At 40.8% G+C, this 16,113-nt stretch overlaps 1 protein-coding gene across 3 annotated transcripts in view; it reads left to right on the forward strand.

The window, feature by feature from the left end:
* Positions 1 to 16,113, forward strand: part of SPATA16 (spermatogenesis associated 16) — a 100,129-nt gene that overhangs the window by 18,256 nt on the left and 65,760 nt on the right. The window lies entirely within an intron of this gene.

Below are 16,113 nucleotides of genomic sequence, written 5' to 3' on the forward strand. Positions count from 1 at the left end.
GGGTTAAAGAAGTATGATCACCATAGCGAAATAAATGAAAGGCTGTCATTGTACTAACTTGGTATAATAATATCAAAGCGAACAAGGAGTACAAACCTGGGATGGATACAGTTTAATAAAACCCTGAGATGCAATTTCGCATGAAATCTGAAAATTGAAAGATAAATCACAGAGGGAGGGTGGCACGGACCAAACCAAAAAATCTTAGCTGACCTTGTATTTTTCTCTAAGTCTTCAACAGTATTTATGTATGGAGGAAATTTAAGTCCCATAGAGTGTGGTGGGTCAGAAGGGGAATCTCTTTCTTATCCCAGCTCTGTCAGAGACAAATGATACCTTGATAATCAAGGGAATCCCCACTCTATCCCAGCTGTCTATGCGCTACTGGGTTAAGCATTTAAACATGCATTCTGATTCCCTTTCTTCTCTAAAGCCAGAAGATGGCCACTGGATCTGTGTGGAAATCCATTTTTTTCCACATGAGAAAGAACAAGCCCAGTACTGAGCAACCTCCTCCAGACACAAATGGCTTTCTCTTCAGCAGATATGAGTCCAAAACCTGGGGGTTTTGTGAAAAGAAAGACTTCTTGCCTGCCTGAGATATTAAAGAAACGATATGACCTTGACTATGGTCTTTGAAACTAATCTAAGATTTTAATGACTTTCTGCCTTCAAGTGCTCAAACTTGAGCTGTCTTAAACACATCTGTTCTTCAATAAGCAGCTATTTTTATGTTTGCAAAAGCTGAGCCCTTTCCAGTTTCAGGGTGAGCCCCCAAAAGGAGGTACCTAAAGGCCTTTGACATTTTTTAAAATCTTAGCCAGCCTTGAGTTTTATCAGTATAATATGAAAGGAAAAGAATAGAAGAGGGAGTACCTAACACTCTGACAAGGTTGAAATTAATTTCATGGGGGGAGGGAAGAGAAAGGAGGTGTAGAAAACACCAGCAGGTGGTCACAGTTACGTCCACCAGCCTCTTGTTTCCTGGAAGCCAAAGCTAGCAGCATTTACAGTAAAACTGATTGTTCAAAGTTGTATCATTATTCCCAGATTTCTCGAGTGCTGCTAATCTCAGTTAATTATATTGGAAATCCCTTGTATTATGACCATGTAATTCATGATTTGCCAGTAGAAGTCATGGTTCATAATAATCACATAATGGGCAAGGACTTAGACGTAATCAGATTTTAGTTACCCTGTCATGTTTCCGTAATGCTTTTGTAAAACGGACATAATCACAAAACACCAGTTATTTAAACATTTTTTATCAGATTGATGTACAGTATTTTCTCTTTTTTAAACAATGTAAGATAACAAAAATTGGATTACAATTGCTGGGAACAGACTATGATAAACTGTTTGCTTGCGTGCAGAATGAAATTTAATAATGGCTTCAGCATCTCAATTTTTAGTAATGTTAAACGTGTTCAATAGTAGCACTCTGCAGCCAAAGGCTGCTTTCAAAGAGGAAGCATTACAGCATTTTGAAAACTGTATCTCCAAGAGCATAGCTGTCCTATAAACCTTGAAAAATACCCTATACACTCACAATTAACCCAGATGTTAACATTTACTGTGCAGATGAGGGCTTTACTTTTTCTATGATATGTGATGCAAAAAAAACTACTCTTAGTAGCTGTAAGAATTTTAAAGGTCAGTGTCTGCTTCTCAAAATAAAGAGAGGCACTTTCTACTTTACAGGAATATGGTTGGTGATTAGAATAGAGGACTTGCAAGTTAGACTCTCTGATCTCTAATGTTTTATCTCCACTCTGACCCCAATCACTTCAGCTGTACACTTGACATCCTGAGAAAGGGTCCAGCTACACTTGTTTCAGCATTGTAGTGCCAAACTTAATTCAAAAGCATTTATGAAACATTAGTTTGCAGTTGAAAAACACATACCCTATTCCTACCTTTTTTTTTCTACAATACCAAAGGCATTTTATTTTAAAACAATAATTATTACAGAAGTGAGTGAGCGAGCAGAATTAGTAACTGCTATCCTTTTTAGGCTTCCCCTTCCCCCCCTTTCAGAAATGAGCTGTGATGGTGACAAAAGCACTTATCAACTGACAGCAAAGGGGTACCTGCTGCCTCCTAAAAGGAAATGGAAAAGCTAGCTAATAGACATCCTGGTGAAAGATTAAGTAGAGGTTAAAAAATTCCTTCCTGGGATTGTAGACAGAGTGATTGGGAAATCACAGAACTGTAGGGCTGGAACTTCTCAGCAGCCTCTTAAACCGGCTCTTCTCAGAAGTAAAAACCAGAATATTCCTGAAAGACACATCTGTGTTTTTCACAAAAGTGTCTTTCACAGACAGACTTCTTATCAGCTTGCTGATATAGATGAGAAGTTTTTCCATGCCTTCCATGCTGCAAAACAGCTCATAATGGTTTTTGCATCCTTATTCGACATGAAGAGCAATTAACCAACCTATTCTCTTTGTACTTGCAACCTCTTGCCATCTCTCTTTTTCAGTCTTCTCTAAATTAAATAAATTTAATCCTTTTAGTATTTCCTCCCAGGTCATGCATTCTGAACTTCAGTTTGTTGGGGGGTTTTTTATTGCTTTTTGTTGCAACGTCTCCAATTTGCCTACTTATTTGGATTTCTGTGCACAGATTGGAGATGGTGCAGAGAAACCCAGCAAACTTAAGTTGCCGAGATTGGAACTGTAGTGGATTTGCCCAGTGTTTTTTTGAGAAATAAACAAAAATTCCTCTCCATTTCACACGAGTGAAGGGATGTGTGATACGATGCAATAAGCTCAAAGGTCAAAGCCACGGCTTCTGTTTACAAAAATTTGCAGACTTTTTCAGATTTAAGGAAATTAAGGCTTTAGCCTGACATTGCAACATTTTGAGTAAGAGATCTTGATACAGAAAAGCAAGTGCACAGCATTAAATTTGAATAATACCACAAAAGCTAGTGCTGCCTTACATACTGCAGACATCATACATTTGGCTCTTCTTTAAGCCAAAATTTCTTCTCTAGATCCATCTATATATTTATGTTGCATTATAATTTTTATATCATGTCATTTTTCAGATATGCAAATAACAGGCAGTTCTGAAAGTCTAGCACTGAAATTACTGGATTTAAAATTATTAATCAGAACGGAAAATTGAAACGCTTGTTTGATTTAGAGACTTTTATATGTTGGACAGCATGCTGCTGATTACCACAGACATCAGGAAGGCAATATTATCAGGAGAACTGGTGGCTTCTCACTTTTTCTGCACTATTTAGTTACCATTAAATTAATCAGGAGGGACTTAGCATTAGTCAACTGCATTATAGTTGGCCTGGGAGAGTTAAAAATAACGCTCCCTTGGAGAACTCTTACCATTAGAGCATAAGAATTAAGTACTTTTTGTTGCTAGTGAGGAAAATAGCTGTGGAAATTGGGGCAATAGTCTTTGCTTTTCTACTTCTGAGCTCAAAAATACAGTATGTTATATATACTACATTGAGAAACACTAAATTTCCCTAGATTTTCGGCATCCATCTGTTGGAGCATAGGGGAATAGGACTTGAACATCTGGAGTGGGATATGAAGGGTATGAGAAATCACTCTTTAGCTTAAACCCTCAGTGGAAACCATATACGTGTATCTATAAAATCTCTAGCCAATTATTAACAGCTTAGCTACAAAATAACATTAAACCTTTATGAGGATTGAAAGATCTTGTCTCAAACTAATCTCCTAATATCAGAGAACGTAAAAGACCTCAGAAACACCTGATTAAAACCTGCACAAATTTAAATTTCAGACCCTATTGTTCTGAAAATAATCCTCCCCTGTGATTAAAAAATAAATGAGAAGAGTTCATGACTGCAGCGCACAGAAAGAAGCCCACAGTATCCTGGCACACAGCTTTTGGTGTAGAATATCTGAGACACAAAATGAATCCCACAAGCAAGGTGAAGGCCTCAAACAGCATGTGATTAATTTACAGGAGTGCTGTTGTAATGCCTTCCATAAGCTGGAATACCTGCATTTTCCACAGATGGCTATTATGGGCACCATTCCTATGGCAGGGAGATTAGTGGCATTTTTTTATCGCACACCTTGATTGTTTAGATTAACCTTTCCTGTGCAACAATGCCTTCCATGCAAAATTATCTGCAAAAAGCAAATATTCTGAAAGCGGCTGTGGCACTTGTGCCTTTTGGACTTAATTACATACCAGTATGGAGCTAGGCAGCATGGTTCAACCAAGCCTTCCATCAGTTTCATCATGCGAGAAGCAAAAACTGAGTATTTCCTAGATAAATACCTGTGTGAAAAGAGGTACATCTTAAGCAGTGTATCCACTGGCAAAGCACATGAGAAAAGCACAAGTGGCTTTCTTTAATTCATTGCTGCAAGGGCATTCCTGGGAGCACTGTAGGATTAAGGTCTTTGGATGTGCTCCCTGTTGTGACCATTGGATCAGTGCTACTTGCAGAAAGACTAGGGCTCAGCCACATTTCTGCCCACCCTTCCTCCTCCAACATTGCCTCTTTTTGCAGATGGGACTTGAGGCCCAAGAAGCTAGCAATGTATAACAACGTGTAACACCTTACTTCATGGAACATGGAATTCCTGATCATCTGGAATGAACAGGGCATATGAGGGGACTTACTGGAGTTTTCCCTAACCCCTCTCATCAACAGCTGTGCAAGAATTAGACACAACACAAAGGAAGTCCTGAAGGGAAAGCCTCATGAGAAAGGCTAAATAGTTATTTTAGCAATTTTCTGGAGCTAAAAGTCAGGCTCAGATTATCTACCCTTACTATCAGCACAGATCCTCTAGAAACTTCTTGGGAGTACACTAGATCTTGGGCAGAGAACAACAGAGATGACAATCACTATTTCCCTAAAGCCTGAATACAAGATACTGAATTTACTCTCTAGAAATATTCTTTTAACATCTAATCATAGAATCATAGAATAGTTAGGGGTGGAAAGGACCTTAGATCATCTAGTTCCAAACCCCCTGCCATGGGCAGGGACAGCTCACACTAAAGCATATCACCCAAGGCCTTGTCCAACCTGGCCTTGTACACTGCCAGGGATGGAGCATTCACAACCTCCCTGGGCAACCTATTTCAGTGCCTCACCACCCTAACAGGAAAGAATTTCTTCCTTATATCCAAACTAAACTTCCCCTGTTTAAGTTTGAACGCTGTCCTGGGTTCAGCAGTAGCAGTCATGTTTCTCCTCCTTGGTAGCTGGTGCAGTGCAGTGTTTTGACTTTCGGCTCGGGAACAGAGCTGATAGAGATGTTTTGGTTTGGCCAAGGACTTTGTGAGCCTCATGCTCTGCCAGGGAGGAGGGGAAGCTGGGAGGAAGCAGAGACAGGACACCTGACCCAAACTGACCAAAGAGCTATTCCATACCACAGCACGTCATGCCCAGGATGTAACTGGGAGTTAGCCGGAAGGGCTGGGAGACTGCAGGGTTGGAGGAGGTATCGGTCGGAGCTTGGTCGGGCTTGGGGGGCGAGTTATCGGTCAGCGGGTGGTGAGGTGTTGTATTCTCTTCCCTTGTTATTTCCTTTATCATTATTATCATTGGTGGTAGCAGTAGTGATTTGTGTTATACCTTAGTTACTAAACTGTTCTTATCTCAACCCGTGGGAGTTGCATTCTTTTCGATTCTCCTCTCCGTCCCTCCGAGAGCAGGGGGAGGGCAAGAAAGGGGGGGAAGTGAGCGAACGAATTACCTGACTGGGTTTAAACCACGACAAACGCGTTACCCCTTGTCCTATCACTACAGTCCCTAATGAAGAGTCCCTCTCCAGCATCCCTATAGGCCCCCTTCAGATACTGGAAGGCTGCTATGAGATCTCCCACACAGCCTTCTCTTCTCCAGGCTGAACAGCCCCAACACTCTCAGCCTGTCTTCATATGCAAGGTGCTCCAGTCCCCTGATCATCCTCGTGGCCCTTCTCTGGACTTGTTCCAACAGTTCCATGTCCTTTTTATGTTGAGGACACCAGAACTGCACACAATACTCCAGGTGAGGTCTCACAAAAACAGAGTAGAAAGGCAGGATCACCTCCTTCGACCTGCTGGTCACGCTCCTTTTGATGCAGCCCAGGATACGGTTGGCTTTCTGGGCTGTGAGCACACACTGAAGCCGGCCCATGTTCATTTTCTCATCAACCAACACCCCCAAGTCTTTCTCCACAGGGCTGCTCTGAATCTCTTCTCTGCCCAACCTGTAGCTGTGCCTGGGATTGCTGCAACCCAGGTGTAGGACCTTGCACTTGGCATGGTTAAACTTTATGAGGTTGGCATCAGCCCACCTCACAAGCATGTCAAGGTCCCTCTGGATGGCATTCCTTCTCTCCAGCGTATCAACTGAACCACACAGCTTGGTGTCATCGGCAAACTTGCTGAGGGCGCACTCAATCCCTGAGGGACACCACTCACTACTGGTCTCCAGCCAGACATGGAGCCATTGACCACAACTCTTTGTGTGCAGCCATCCAGCCAGTTCTTTATCCACTGAGTGGTCCATCCATCAAATTGATGTCTCTCCAATTTAGAGACAAGGATGTCATGTGGGACAGTGTCAAACGCTTTACACAAGTCCAGGTAGATGACATCAACTGCTCTACCCCTGTCCATCAGTTCTGTAGCCCCATCATAGAAGGCCACCAAATTGGTCAGGCAGGATTTCCCCTTAGTGAAGACATGCTGGCTGTCACCAAGCACCTTGTTGATTTTCATGTGCCTTAGCATGCCATCCAGGAGAATCTGCTCCAAGATTTTGCCAGGCACGGAGGTGAGACTGACTCGTCTGTAATTCTCCAGGTCATCCATTTTCCCCTTCTTGAAAATGGAGGTTATATTTCCCTTTTTCCAGTCATCGGGAACTTCACCTGACTGCCATGATTTTTCAAATATGATGGCCAGCGGTTTCACAACTTCATTCGCCAGCTCCTTCAGGAGCCACAGATGGATCTCATCAGGACCCATGGACTTGTGCACATTCAGATTTTTAAGATGGTCTCAAACCATATCCTCTCCTACAGTGGGCGCAAGGTCTTCATTCTCACAGTCCCTGTGTCTGCCTTCCAAGACTTGGGTGGTTTGGTCAGAGCCTTTGCCAGTGAAGATGGAGGCAAAGAAGTCATTCAGAACCTCAGCCTTCTCCAAATCCTGTGTAGCCAGTTCTCCTGAGAGATTCCAGAGGGGGCCTACGTTCTCCCTAGCCAAGTTTAATTCTAACTGGGCCTTAGCTTTCCTAAGCTGGTCCCTAGCTTCCTGGACAACATCCCTGTACTCTTCCCAGGCTGCCTGTCCTTGCTTCCACTTATTATAAGCATCTTTTTTCCTTTGAATTTTCCTCAGGAGCTCCTTATCCATCCAAGCAGGTCTCCTGGCCCTCCTGCTGCACTTCCTTCTGGTTGGGATGCAACACTCCTGAGCTTGTAGCAGGTGATCCTTGAATATTGACCAAGAGTCTTGGGCCCCCCTGCCCTCTAGGGCTGTATCCCATGGAACCTTCCTAAGCAGGTTCCTGAAGAGGCCAAAGTCTGCTCTTTTGAAGTCCAGGGCAGTGAGCTTGCTCCACGCTCTTCTCACTCTCCTGAGGATCTGAAATTTTACCATCTCTTGATCGCTGCATCCAAGGCTGCCCTGGAGCATCACATTTCCAAGGAGCCCTTCCCTGTTGGTGAGCACAAGGTCAAGCATGGCACCTCTCCTTGTCGGTTATTACTTGTACTGTCTATGGAGGGCTTCATCCGCAGGTTCTCCTTGATCAGGCGGTCTGTAACAGATAATAACAATAACAAATAACAAAGTAGTTTCTGAAATATGCATTTAACTTTCTTAAAAAAAAAAAGTCAGTTTTTTCTCTCCCTATAATCCCATTACTAAATTTTTAGGCTGCAAAGCCACGAAACTGACTTACACACACACACTACCGATTTTCTTTTATGGCTGCAGAAGGTTTTAGACCAGGAAGGTGAAGCTTATACAGATGGCTCAAATCTGGCTAGTGGAATAGAGTAGGAATCTGTTATGATGATCCATTTGGACATGCTCCCATTTTTTGATCACCGAATTTGAATTTAGTCATCTTCTAGACATATCCAGCATGCCTATCACCATTAAATAAAGCTGAGGAACCGCGCAGCTATTTCTCCATAAGGATTCTTGCCCCCTCTCTTCTTGCCTGATCATCTGTTACATACTGGCCTATAAAGTACTTTTTTCCCCAAGGAATACTATATGTTGACCATAAAGCAATATCTTACTCATATGCATGTGCAAGAGCAAAATTCCTATTCCAGAAAAGACAGGCCATATTTTCCGATCATTTTGGTGCCAAAGCAGATCAGTCAATTTCTAATTAGCTCTAATTAGCTTCCTCACATGTTATAAAATTATTTACCTGGAGGTGACAGCTGCTCAAAAGCACCAAATATTTTCTCCATACTTTGCCAGTGTTAAGCAGTATATTTGATTAAAAATAATCATCCACTCCTTCTCACTTACAATCAAAGGCCTCATTGTAATATATAGTCTGTATGTGTTTAGGTCAGTCACTGAGAAATGGAGACAAGGTCCATGTAGTAGATTCCTCAGCAGGTAACACCGGAAAGAAAAAAAGGAGTAAAAAAAAAATTAATAATTTAAAAAAAAAGAAAAAAAGACTTGGGACAGCCCTGAGGGAGGCAGTAGCCCACCCTGAAAGACACAGGCTCAGATTTCTACTCAAGAGTTAACATCAGGGCTCTGGGCATGTCGCTGCCAGCTGGATCCATAAGGGGCTTCTCTGAAAGCTGAGCAGCTAAAATCACTTAGCTGCTTAAACCCTATAGCTCCCCCCCATGTATTGCAGGCATCGTGGCACCCAATGGCAAATAAACACAAAGGCGCCGTGCTACCTCACCTATGTGCCTTAGAGCCTGCCTCAAAATGGAGTTTCTGTTATGCTCAAGGGCCCTAAGAAATTGGAAACATTTATCCTCCCAGCTGCCACCTGCTCCTGGAGGGAAGTGCAAGACCAGAGAAGGAAGAGCAATTCATGTTTAATGTGTGGCTCCAGGTGCTCCCTGGCTAGAGCAAACACAGCACAAGAATGCAATGGACAATCGGCTTAATTTAGAGTAAGAAAATTAAGCAAGCTTGGAGAAGGTTCAATTACCAAAAGCAGCTAATTCAGGAAAGCAGCAGTCATAGAAGGTGTCCTGTTAAAGTATTTTCTTGCTGAAATGTCTTTAAATCATACCTCTGCATACCTACACAGACTCTGCATAAAGACACTGGCTGAAGTGGGCACCGAACTGGAAAGTGCTCATGGACTGATTTGAGAGTAACTTTATCCATGAGGACAGTTTAGAGAAAGTGTGTTATTAAAGTACTTTATTTCCATTTAGAGATTCACACAGGCATACACAGACAGTAGGTGGTGACAGCTGCTACCAGAACCATTTGTTATCTTACTCCTGTTCAGCTTTTGACAGTGTAAAATGAATATAAATGCTGAAAAGCTTTAACAGAGGTGAACCAAACAATAAAAAGTAAGGGGGAATGAATTCTGGTTAGGCTACTTTAGGGAAGAAGCTTTATTTCTGTTTATTCCTGGGGCATGAATATGTGCTGTGTTTCTAATGCTGACAATACTGTTGAGAGAACTCTTGTTGGATTTTACCAAATCCAGACCATCCCGAGGTGGGAGAAAGGGGAGAGCTGGCCTTGCAGCTAGCTTTAATGACATATCCAGAAACAGCATGAAAATAAGTCTTTGGCATATTATTGCTTTTCCCTAATAATCCTGTCCATCAAAATGGAGTGAACCTTTCACACAGTTTGCCTTAATAAAAGAGCTGGTGAAATATCTCTGTGTTTGGACTTAGCAGGAGCAAATCTCTTGGCATCAAGGGGATTAAATTAGTTGGCCTGAAATTATATTGCTTTTTCCAAGCAATCATGACAGCTCTCAAAATCTTGCTACAATATAGTCACATCACACCAGCTGACAGTCGCCTCCAAAAAAACATCCATTTTGGCCAGCTCCTTCTGTGAGCACTATCAACACTGGTGCTCCTGCTTCAAAGTTGAACAGGCATTTTGAACTGTAATCCTCTCAAGAGAAGGTACCGGTATCAGTTTTGACTTCTGATTGTTTGGTTTTCACAGAATCACAGAATGGTTAGGGCTGCAAAGGACCTTAAGATCATCTATTTCCAACCTCCCTGCCACAGGCAGGGACTCCTCACCCTAGACCATGTCACCCAAGGCTCTGTTTAACCTGTCCTTGAACACTGCCAGGGATGGAGCATTTACCACTTCCTTGGGCAACCTCTTCCAGTGCCTCACCACCCTCCAGTAAAGAACTTCTTTATATCTAACCTGAACTTCCCCTGTTTAAGTTTAAATCCATTATCCCTTGACCTATCAACAAGAGGAATAGCTCACATGGGGTATTTACTCCATCCTCAGTTGGTTTGATCTTGGATGAACTCACAGGGAAGGAATGCCAAATTTCATATTACAAATGCAATCCATAAAAGAGATGTCAGTATGTTGTACAAAAAAAAAATACAAAGTTCCTCAGAAACTAATGTATATTGATGCCATGATATATGTTTCATTTTAGCACTTTGGGGTTGTTTTTTTTGGATGGGTTGGGGGGGAGGGTTGGTGGTGATGGATTTTTTTGGTTGGTTGGGATGTTTTTGCTTCTGTGACTACTTCTTTCACCCCAGCAGTACTGATAATAGAAAAACTCAAAATTAGGATTGATCATAAGAGGGACAGACTTATAGTGCATCACACAGAGTAAGCTGAAGTCAAATGGATGACATTTTCCTAAAACCTTTGCTCCTGATATAATACTTCTGAAGCAAATTATTTACAATATGAGACAGACCCCTAAGTTTGCACTGCGGGGAGATAAAGCCTTTAATCTGAAGTTGCGCCAATAAACAGAAATGATTTAGGTTTAGGAATACTGCAGGGAACATCGTTAGCTTCTGTGGGAGGGAAAGATTCACATTAAGATTATTTTTATAAAGCAGCATTCACCTAGCAATGAGCACAAACTAAAATGCTATATCCTTCGAATTTGCTGGGCACTCAAAAAATCTCTTTTGCAGAGAGTTCTTGTTTACAAAAAGGGCCAAAACAGTGACAGATGTACAAAACATGTCAGCCTTTGAGGAACATAAAATTTAGGTTTGAATTTCTCTAACATTCTGCCCCACCTGGTAAACAAATCCCTTCCACATACATCTGGTTCCTGCTAAAAGGCTGGTTGCAGCCAAAGAAGGAATTTAAGTACAGGCATAGACAGAACTTAAGACAAACCCAATGAAAATGTCGGGAGAGCAGGATCAATTCCACCCCACCAGATGCCAGTTCATCTGGGAAAATCACCCCTCACCAGATCCATACTTTTCTAGTGAACTGGTTTTCTCAACAGAAACAGGGAACATTTCTTATAATGCAGGACAACTTAGGTATATTTGGCTTTCAGCCAGTATTGAGCAACTAGCAATGTGCCCAAGATAGCAAATGTGTCCTGCACACACATTATTACAGCATCCAGTGCTAACTCTATGCAGAGTAGCTAATACGCCAAAAACACCATACGTACATATTATTTGAATTACTCATTTGCAGAACACATTGTAGGAAGCCTTGTGAATTTAGTTATTCTCACCTGACATCTGCATTCATATTTAGCAGTGAATTATATATTTTCAATATGTTTTCTTGCAAGTTATTTACACAAACCTTATTAACAATAAAGACAGGGGGTTTATATACAATTCTTGCTCTGCTGACTGAAATTGCATACCAAGACGTCAGTATGACTTTGAATAGAGCTGGAAAGTTATGCTGCATGAAACCATGTCATTGAGGGAAAATCCTCTCTTTCTCCCCCATACTTTTTGTCTCTCCACTGAGACAAAACTGCCATTAACTGTTTCTTTGTTATCCTGGTTTCCTGCAGTATTTTTGATAGTGCCTAATAGCTGTAAAGCCTGTATTATAGTACAATATACAAAAAGCAGTTTGTTTTCGGCACTGTGTGACGCCTGCTACCAGGTTTTGAAAATTATTTTCAGAAGTAGCCTTCCTTAGCAGACATTTTCTAGGATGCAGTTAGCGTTCAACTTGCCAGGTGCCTGATGTGCAATGCAGTAACATTACCAGGCTGATTACTTGGATGGATCTGAAGTGAAGGCATCTGGTTAGGACTGTTGGCCAGTCAGAAGAAAAGGCACTAACTAAATACTTTTTGCCTTTTCAGGTTTGTCTCTCTGATTAGCCACTCTAAAAATCACTGCAGGGAAAACCACCGTTATCTTTAATAGAGAAGCATGATTAAACATTCCTCTGCTAACAAAGAAAAAAAAAATAGAAAAAAGGCAACGTAATCAACTCAGCAAGGCTAGCAGGTTATTGCTGTATTCAAAGTAACTCAGCCCTTTTGTCTGACAGAGGAAAGCATGAGTGATCTCATGGAATTTGCCAATGAATCTTAGTGCCACACACTATTTGACCAAATGTACACGTTTTCCTAAGCTAAATTGGTCTTAAAATATGTATCTATAACTACACAAATGGGTGGACATCTATTGGGCATCTTTAAAGCAAACTGTATTCCTGAATTTAGCATACACCAAACCTGTAACAGTGATCAGTAAACTGTTACCATTGCCAGTCTCTTACAACTGAACCTTTCACCTGGTTTTCAGAGAAAACCATTCCAAAGTGCCAAGTTACAGATCACCAGAGCTCTAATCTTATTCTTCTAAATTACACACATGCTAACTAGAAAGCTACCTTAATCATCAACATTTCCACTGGTCTTTTACCAAAGCCATGGTTGGTCTTCTGGGGGATCTTTTTCTCTCTTCCTTATTAGCTAATGCCTGGGAGGTCTTTGCTCATAAAATTTCATTGCTTGCTACTGCCAAAATTAAAGCCTTAATACCAGAAAAAAATCTATGCTAAATTCACAGTATCACAGACTCATTCTGTGACCTTTGATAAAGTACTTTGTCACAAGCATTTATATGACTGTAGTTTCAGCAATATTTATAGGGTCCTATACACTGCAAGAGAAGCTTCCTTCATCAGTGAAAATACAACATAGTGTCAGTTCACCCCCAATACAAAAATTGCCCATGACGCTTTCATTCCTTACATTTTGTTTATATACTTGATAACTCTTTGAATGGGATAACTCAGTAGTCTTCTAAAGGAGGCATGTTCACAAAACCTGCTCGATAGCCTCCAGTTGTAACAAGGGCCTCTATGAAAATAGAAATATCCTTTGGCAGGATTTTTAAAATTAAATGTTATTTCTGGAAAAATACTTGTATCTACTGGCAGGGGCACTCTCAGGTAAACTAAGTCTAAAAGTAAAATATACTGTTACACGTGCTAGCTATGGTAAAAATCATAAACTGGCACATTACAAGTTTTCAACCCCAGATTGGCTGTAAAGCTTCAAGTGTTTAAATGATTTGCTTCAAATTTAAAGCCTCTATAACCTTTAAGATATTGGCTAGATTTCTGCAGACCAAAAGCTCACTGAAGTTTTAGGCAAGATGTACCCTAAATTTCCCAGTTTGGAATTAAAATACAATTCTCACATAGCTCTGGGGAAAAAAAGTAAAATAAAATAACCAAATACCCTCAACAGTACAAAAAGCAACTGCCTCTTCAATCCAACATCTATATTTGAATGTCCTTGTGACAAGACCAGAAGGTATGCAGAGTGAGAGGGAGCTGCTTTTACTTAAAGCATTCCAAAAACACCACAGCCCTTTTGATCTTCAAAGTTGGTGTTATTGGACTGCAGACTGCAACAAGATAAATAAAACTCAGTTGTGCTAGGTGAAACATGAAAAATGCAAACAAATCTCCTCCCTGCTCATTATGTCTATGCATGGCACAGCCTTTCTTCTTCCCTTGCTCTCAGTTCAGCTGGGTTTTCTAAAGTTACAACAATCTGCAGCTACAGAGGCTCCTTCGGATCCCTAGGAAATTTTCCTCTTCCCCTTTGAAACTCAGATGTGAGTCTTTCTACAACTCTTCTTCACATCGCCCCCCCCCCCCAGCTGAAAATCTCTGCCCCACTGTCTCCTTCCTGCCTAACTCCTCCCCTGGGAGTTTCCCCTAATCAGCTTTCTCAGGTGCTTTCTGGGACTGTCTTTGCCTCACACCCCCAGAAATGCTCACTCGGACTTCATATTCAGTGCCAGACAGGCCAACACAAGGAAGTGGTCCTTCTCCTACTGCATAGCCAAATCATTTTATCATAAAGGCCAGCAAAATACAATAAAGGGTGATAAACCATACACAAAACATATCTCCTCCATCAGAACTTGGAAAACAATGTGCACTTTTCAAGCAGTGCTAAGATCATTCACCTGATTAAAACCTTTTCCAGTGGTGTCTTTATTGCTACCAAAACAGTACATTTAATAGTGCATCTTATTGTGCACCAATACCAGACACTAGGGCTATTTAGTATATTTATAACTTGCCCCACTTAGTACAGAAGGAGCCATTTCTGTAAAATTAAGTTGAATCTAATTTTTGATACATTTGTTGTTTGTATGGAACTAATATGGAAAAGTCTGTCTCAAATGCACTGACCCACTGCAGAAACGCTACATAAAAATTAGGAGAGTTTGGGACACAAAAAGCATATAACATAGATATAGGATGTCCCAAATGCAAGCACATCCCTTTAAAAATATTACTCTGATTTTGCAAGATTAAAGATTGAGTTATTATTAATTTCTTTGAGCTCTTACTCTGAGATGCCTTAGAGGAGACCTTACAGAACCCAATCTTCACCATATTTAAATATTTTTTCTGAATCCTTACCTGTTCAGGTATGGTTTATAGAGACTCATGTCTTGGTTTTTGTCAAAGATAACTGAGGGGTACACAGGTCTAAACATAACTCTTCATATCAGCAGTAAGACTCAAGGAAACTCTGAATTGCAGCAGTTTATACTGAAGGGAGTCCTAAATGATTTTTTCTTCTCACAATCATTCAAGAACCTGGAAGTCCAGGGAGTAGCCTGATATCTCTTATTCCCATAAATTTAATAGAGGTCACAGCATGGCCAATTCAGCTGAAAAGTGTTATTACATAAAAGTATCATCAGATTTTTCTGTTCACTGATGTGAACATAATTCTCTGGGTCTTTTAGGTACATATAGCATGTCTTATCCATAGAGACACTTCAGCAGATATATACGGTACCATGAGCAAAGTTGTAAGTGATGAATTTGCTGATTTATAACTTCTACTGATAACAAGATGATAGAAAATCTTAAATGTTTGGGTGTTATTATATACACTGTGTAACTTTGCTCTGTGGAGAAGGGATGTGAAAGAAAATAAGTATTAATCACACCTGAACTAGGGGGATGCTTCCTCAAACCACCTTTGTTGCCTCTTAAGAACTGAGCTGATCTCCAACCAGTACACAAAAATATTAAAGACAGGGATAGCTTTGTAGATGCTAAATGTGGATGAGGGTCTATAATCCTTGCCATTAAGAATCATAAGCAGGAAGAAAGACACATACATAGGAGAGCTTTTTTTCTGGACAGATTTAATCTTCTAAAGGGATCTCAAACTGCTGAGTTGATATTGCACCTCCTACAGATCAACCACTGGATTTTAACTTTGTAGGCACAAGAAACTAATTACTATAACTAAACTCATTAGTGATGTGGAGCTGGCAAAACTGGGCTTAAGCAAGAGTCCCTTGGTTATACTCCATTTAAAGCAGAGACTACATTCATCCACATCAGGCTGCAGCTGTATATCTGTGCCATAAGCACCCACAACACTGCTCTCAGTGTGATTCAATATATTAAGCACACAGCCTAGATAAGTATTAATTTGTTAATCTTCATTACAGATCTACTTTTAAAGCTGACTCGCAGTGAAGTCACTTAGATGAAATCATTGCACACTACATAATCCTATTAAGAACGTTTATCCAAGCAAGGGACATACAATTGCGTTTTCATTAGTAGCACTATATGGTTATTCTACTTAAAGACAAGGATCTTACACTTCATCTATTTGCTTACAGTTGACTTTTCTTAAGAGCT

This window comes from Pezoporus flaviventris, unplaced genomic scaffold, assembly GCF_033815535.1.
Source record: "Pezoporus flaviventris isolate CSIRO_AGI_PZ_B2104156 unplaced genomic scaffold, CSIRO_AGI_Pfla_v1 ptg000013l, whole genome shotgun sequence".
Classification (NCBI taxonomy): domain Eukaryota; kingdom Metazoa; phylum Chordata; class Aves; order Psittaciformes; family Psittacidae; genus Pezoporus; species Pezoporus flaviventris.